The following is a 6,672-nucleotide window of genomic DNA, read 5'->3' as shown; positions in this document are numbered from 1 at the left end:
TGGTCTCGAACTCTCAACAATCCTCCTGCCTCAGCCTTTTATAACTTTGTTTCTCTGAACAGATTCAGAAATTAAAAATGCAAAAGGAATATGCAAAACAAGTTAAAGAGTACAACATGAAGACATTCTCCGTTCTGTCCAAACCACAAACAGCGATTTTGTGGATTACAGGCATATGCCACCAGGCCCGGTTCCATTTCTGTAATAAAGAAACTGAAATTCTGAAAACCAGAAATAAAAATTTCAAGTTAGTAATGTGCTGTCTGATTACCTTTTTTTTTTTGAGACAGGGTCTCACTATATCGTTCAGGCTGGCCTTGAACTCACCATGTGGCACAGATTGGCCTCAAACTTGCAATGATCCTCCTAACTCAGCCTCTCGAGTGCTGGAATTGCAGGTGTGTGCCAACATGGCTGGCTGTTTTTATTATTTTTAACATAACATATACATTATCACTTTACCACCGCTGCTGTTCCTATGATGTCTAGTCTTGGGCAGTTTGCTAAATCACATGATTTCCCTGGAAGAGGCAATGTAAGTCCTTCAGATAAGCACATTGCTACAAAAAGACAGCATTTATCCAGTGAACATACACTTGTCCAATGTCCATCAGATATGCCTAGGTAGGAACTTTAAAATTTGACTATTGATTGTTGGGGGAGAAAAAGATAATTTCCAGGAAAAAATAACTATAATGCTTTCCTAAAACTCAAGGAAAGTAACTATTTAAGAGCCTTAGCTGGGTGTGGTGGCGCACGCCTGTAATTCCAGCAGTCAGGAGGCTGAGACAGGAGGATCATTGTGAGTTCAAGGCCAGCCTGGGCTACAAAGTGAGCTCAAGGCCAGCCTGAACTGTATGGTGAGATCCTGTCTCAAAAAGACCAAAAAAAAAAAAAAGGGTCACTAGTGTAAAACCCTGAAAGCATGCATAAAAATTAGGAGGTATGATAGACATTGTGAAACAAAAGGAAAATGCTCAAAAGTAAAGAGCAATTGGGGTGAGGGAAAGAAGAAAAGAAAGAAGGGGAAATTATGTATGTATGTACATATAGAATAGGTAACATAGTTGTACTACTGACTTCTATTGCTTTACTAAAAGGAACAGTTAATGATTAGTTATTTGACCAATCTTGCATGTCTCTGTTTTCCTGAGAAACCACTTTGAAGATATCAATATTTAATACAACAACCATTGTTAATTTCCTACCACTTGTCTGTAACTCTGTATTGCTTGTATTGTTCTTATGCTATTTTGTAAATGGATGTCTGTTTAATATGTTTTCCTTCTTTTATTTTTAAAATGAATTTTTTAAAAAAGGATCTTGGTAAGACCCACTGAGAAATTCCTTTTGTTCAGTTGGTGTGATTTTTTTTTGACATTTTAAAGGGCACACAGTTTTACATTTAAACTCTTTATTAGTATTGCACACATAAAAGGCCAGAGCAACAGAGTGAGGCAATTTAATTATCAGATTACGGCACTTGAGCACAACAGTAGGGAGGAAAAACCCTAGTGCTCTCCTGGCCACAGGATTGATTAAGACAGCCCAGAACTGCAGCTTTTGACATCAAAACTGAAGTTTAGGCTTGCTACTTCCTTGCTCCTTAGCAAACGAAATACTTTTGTTTTTCAGTCATTAATTAATTTGGTTTCATTTTCTGGGAGGGAAGGGACAGGAAAGACAATTCCAAAGAGATGATTTGTATGACAGTGATCATCTTGGGGCACAAAGCAGCACAGAGTAGAGGGGAGAAAAGAGCTGTGCTGAAGAAGCAGCTGTTCCGTACTAACTCTGTGAAACTCCCTGTCTGCATGTGAAGGTCAAGGCACAGCATTTTCATAAGTTTAGAAAGCTCCTCCTAATTATTTTCTTAAATTCAGATATAGACAATATATCTAGTGAGCCTTTATCTAAGACAGAATTTGACAAAGACAGTCCAGATAAAAAAGAACACTTCATATCAGACAAAAGTTACATGCGTCTCCATAATCTTAAGAGTGAACTGACGCGTACACATTGTACCAACAAGAACATGTCCGACGCACAGTGGTTTACTGACTACCAACAGAGCACGCCATCAGCTTCTTCCACTGTAAGGCTCAAAAGCCAAATGCAGTCACCCCTTAAATAATAAGAGCCTGGCTCCCAGATACCGCACAGGCACTAAAATTTAAGGACGCTTAAGTCCCTAATATAAAATGATGCACATTTAAAATATTTAATGTGAATATTTAAAATATTCATATTTAAAATGTATTCACATATGAAATACAGTATTCACATACAACCTACGCACATCCCCCTGTATACTTTGAATCATCTCTAGATTGCTTCTAATGCCTAACGCAATGTCATAGAGTTTCGCATTATTAGTATTTAGGAGAGAATGACGAGAAAACAAAGCCTTTACATGTTCAGTAAAGATATTTGGTTTTTTTTTTTTAAGTTTTCAATTGGCAGTTGGTTAAAGCCACAGGTGGAAAACCTGTGAATAAGGAGGGCTGACGCTCTCCTCTCCTGTGCTCCCGGCAGTGAGCTCCGGCCCACGAGGTGTGAGTGACCACCGGCACAGTCCACGGTGAGTTTGGAAAGCTCTCATTCAGGCTGGCATGGCCCCTCCCCATCCTTTCTTCCTCTGCCTGAGAGTGGATGTGATTTTACAGCTGAGGTGGCAATCTCGTCAACAGGAAAGAAACCATAGGGGAAGCACATGCATCTTGGTTCTGATGTTTTGAGTTATAGGAACGCCAGAGCTAACAACCTCCAGACTGTACATTAGCTGTGTGAAAGAAAACTGAACTCATATTTTTGAAATTCCTGGTAATTCTGTTACTTGCTGCTAGGGCATTATTCCTACCATTTCATTGCTTCAATGTCACAATTCAAAAGGGCAAAAATAATATGCCACAGAGGCAATAGTTCTCTGCTGTAAGGATTAAAAGTTCAGTAAACAGAATTAGCTCCATTCAGTGTTAAACACTCATGGTCAAAAGTCTTTCAGCAGATGTAATTCTAAAAAGTGAGAGAAGAGAGAATTCTAGTTTAAGGAATCCTTTGAGCTGGCATCACTATAAATAATAACTCTCCTTTAAGAAAATAGAAGTTAGCTGGGTATGGTAGTGCACACACTTGGAAGGCTGAGACAGGAGGATTGTGAGTTTGTAGCCATCCCAGACTACATAGTGAGACTGTCTCCAAAAAAAAGTCACTACTGAGCAAAAGCACTACCGCTACTTTCTGTACGATATGTCTGCTTATACTTGTACATAATCTTCCATACACTAAAAATTACTTTTTTTTCACTAAGCATTTTATCACTACAATCTATTTTGCTAATGTTTTCAAAAATGTGATTTTTAGGCATCATATCCTATTGTCTAATTATAGTTAAACTGTTTAGGTCCTTTTCTAAATGTTGACTATTTACGGCATCCTGGAATAAGCATTATTTGTGGGCTACTGTAATTATTTCTTTCAGATAAGTTAATAGAACTGTAATTATTGAGACCAAATAAACATGCTTATCAATTAGCATTTTTAGCAATAAGATTGCTCTTTTTGTCCAAACCTTGATTACATGGTACTATCACATTAAAAACTTTTAGTATTTTTAATAGGTGAGTGAATTCAGATCACATGCCCGCGACTGCAAATTTTTTGTTTTTCACACCTATGCCATCTGTGACACTGTTTTGTAATCACTTAATTACTACTTGCTAGAGTAAACCAATAAGGAAAAGAAAGGAAATAAAACCCCACTCATATCCAAGTCATAAATGCAATTTGTCCAAAGATGATGAGAAGGAAATGATCAGTGCCCAGAAATCTCATCCTTAGTCTGAAGCAGCTTTACTTTTAATCATTCCACTGATTCACAAAAGACACATTGTGAGGCATGAATAATTGCTCACTGATCTCCAGCCACAGTTCTTACTATCACCTTGAATAAACATCTAGCTTAGCACAGAAAAATGTAGGCAAGGGCCGGCACTGCACATCAAAATGAAGGGAGAGCATGTGGCCCAACAGGGCCAGCCCCAAGCGCTGCTGATCCCTTTACCGGATGAGGTGACCACAGCAAAGCAACGTTTCTCGAGGGATAGTGGTGGCTCCTAACAGAGTTTGTTCTGGGTGACTGCAAATGAAAATCCTGGATTTGCTGACGTTCGGCGCAAGTAATCTTCAACTGGTTCTTAGCAGCGCAGTTCTGTTTGATCTCTCTCCATCTAAAGTCTTTTCAACAGCTTTATTCAGAAAGAATTCACATACCACAAAATTCACTCATTGGAAGCTGTACAGTTCAGTAACTTTTAGTATACTCACCACGTTATGTAAACACCACCACAATCCAATTTTAGAACATTTTCATTGCCCTAAAAAGAAAACCCCCTCCTCCTCCCCTTCCAGCCCTAGGCAACCACTAATCTACTTTCTGTCTCTCCAAAAGTCCTTTCTAGTAAAATAATCCCTAGAATTTACTTGGATTTACCTCTCCTTGGCTTTTCTAAGACTAAAAGGTCAGAGTAGTACAATGCCAATGTAACAGCAATAATAGTAATAATCAACATTGGTAGTGCCATTAAGTCTCCAAACACAGGGGCAACAAGTTGGAAAATACAGGCACATGCTCAACAAGTCCCTGGCAAGATCCATTCTCGACTCTGCATAAACACACGAGCTGACATCCACTGACCCTGGCCCTGTCTGTAGGGTGTTAGAACCGCACCAGCCCCTCTGACATGGTGTTCCCAATTGGCTTCACAAAAGACTTTCCTGATGGAAAGTTTCTACCAGTAACTACTCACAACTCTTCTCAAGCCAGATGAGTGATTTTTGTTATAAACTTAGGGCACTGTGTGCCTGAACTGAATTTGACATTGACTCTTCCGTGAGGACCTGTTTTGCTCTGAAACGTTGTACCCTGCTGAGGGCACACTGCAGAGCTATTCAAAAAATTCCTTGGATGCGTAAGTGTGAGAAAGTTACTGAAAAGCAGGACCAAAAACGATGCCTCAAATTCTCCAGAACAGCAAGTGAAGGAAATTTGCTCTGTGGTTGCTAAATTTAATCCAAATAAACCTCTTCTTCCAAGCAGTCAAGCAGCAATACCCAGATTGTCTGTGACAACAAACACACGAGTTAATTACTGCCGCTTGACAGTCAGCTGTCACAGAGCTCCCCAACCAGTTATTTTGTGGTGGGCTGCGACACAATGTATTTTTATACTGCTTGTCACCTTGCACCATGTTAATCTCTTACTGCCCGATGTCTGGGTTTAATGGCACGGACAATGCCTGGTATTCATAAATCAGTCATAACAGAACTGCCAGAAAAGGAAGGGGGTTGGGCCTATTACCTTTACAAATCCTCAAATTTTTAATGTGATTCAGAGCGATTTCCCTGGAAACCACAAGTTTTGATGTGACTAGCAAATGGGCATGACCTGGATAATGATTCCCTCTGTCTGGTGCCCTAGCTACCTGCTGCCTTGCACAAATAGTTTGGTTCTGTCATTTTAGCTTCTGGAATAGCTTAAAGGACAAAGAGCGCTTATGTGCATTTGTCAGATGCAGGTTGAAGGCACTGGCCTGAGAAAATGGATACATATGGATTGTGACATTCCTGACAGAAAGCAGGGAGGGAGGGATTTTCCCAGTTGGAAAGAGGGCTCGAGAGGCAGTAAGTGGAAATTCTCCTCCCTCTTCCCTTCCCTCCCATGCTCGTAGACTTATGGTGATACACATGGTCTCCAGGGCACTTGCCTCTGTTTTTTTTTTTCGGTAAAACATGAATTTAAATTACTAAGAGAAGGAGGAAGGGAAAAGGAAATGAACATTTCGTTGATGTCTATTTGTTAGGGAATAAGCTAAGGTTTTAATACATTATTTCGTTTAACCTCCCTCAAATCTAGGTAAACTACTCACCTGCCCAGGGCACAGAGCTATTAGATGACCAAGCTGAGATAAGGGTTTAGGAATGACCTAGTGCATGATTCCCAGTAAATCTTTCTGGCTGAGAACTCAGTTGAAAAGTGTGTACTTTTAACAACAGCCTAACGTTGGCAAGAAGTAGCAGGGAAAGTTCTCTCCTGAGGTTATATGTTTGAGTGGTGTTTTAGGCCCTGGGAATCTGAAGTTCTGGAGTGAGCAGTCTTCACATTGAAAATATGTTGGTCCCAAAGCTTTGAATACATTTTTGGTAGAAACAATAATATACCATATATGATGTGCAGCTTCCTACTCCTGTCTACGAAACCTATAGTATTTACAGAGTACTTGAAAACACTACTAACAGTGCTTAGAACTGCCCTTCTGTGTACTGATGTTTCTGTGGCAAAAGAAAGATGACCTGTGGTTCCAGAAATGCATGTCTCCATATTTACAGGGGAACTGGGGATCCCATCCCAACTCCCAACCAGGGCAGGGATGGGGGTCCCAGCAAGACAGAGGAAATGAGGGAGTACAGTTAGGCTGAGGAGGTCAAAGAGCTGGGGGTTGGGGTGCACAGGAATGAGCTGGAAACCTGGGACACACAGAGCGCCTCTGAGACAAGGCCTCCAGGAGCAGGCGTGCCTCCTCCTCTTTCTCTTTAAGGGCATCCTTTTTCTTTTCTTCTTCTGAGGCACAGATGAAGGTCTGCTGACTCCATGATTCTATAACTTCCTGGTAC

General features: G+C 40.4%; 1 protein-coding gene across 1 annotated transcript in view; it reads right to left on the bottom strand.

Annotated features, from left to right (window-relative positions):
* Nucleotides 1-6,672, bottom strand: part of LOC102018580 (chromosome unknown open reading frame, human C11orf63) — a 60,298-nt gene that overhangs the window by 3,543 nt on the left and 50,083 nt on the right. The gene's annotated exons all lie outside the window — the stretch shown is intronic.

This window comes from Chinchilla lanigera, unplaced genomic scaffold, assembly GCF_000276665.1.
Source record: "Chinchilla lanigera isolate Chin_1 unplaced genomic scaffold, ChiLan1.0 scaffold00011, whole genome shotgun sequence".
Taxonomy (NCBI): Eukaryota; Metazoa; Chordata; class Mammalia; order Rodentia; family Chinchillidae; genus Chinchilla; species Chinchilla lanigera.
This window is presented reverse-complemented; position numbering and strand designations above follow the sequence as displayed.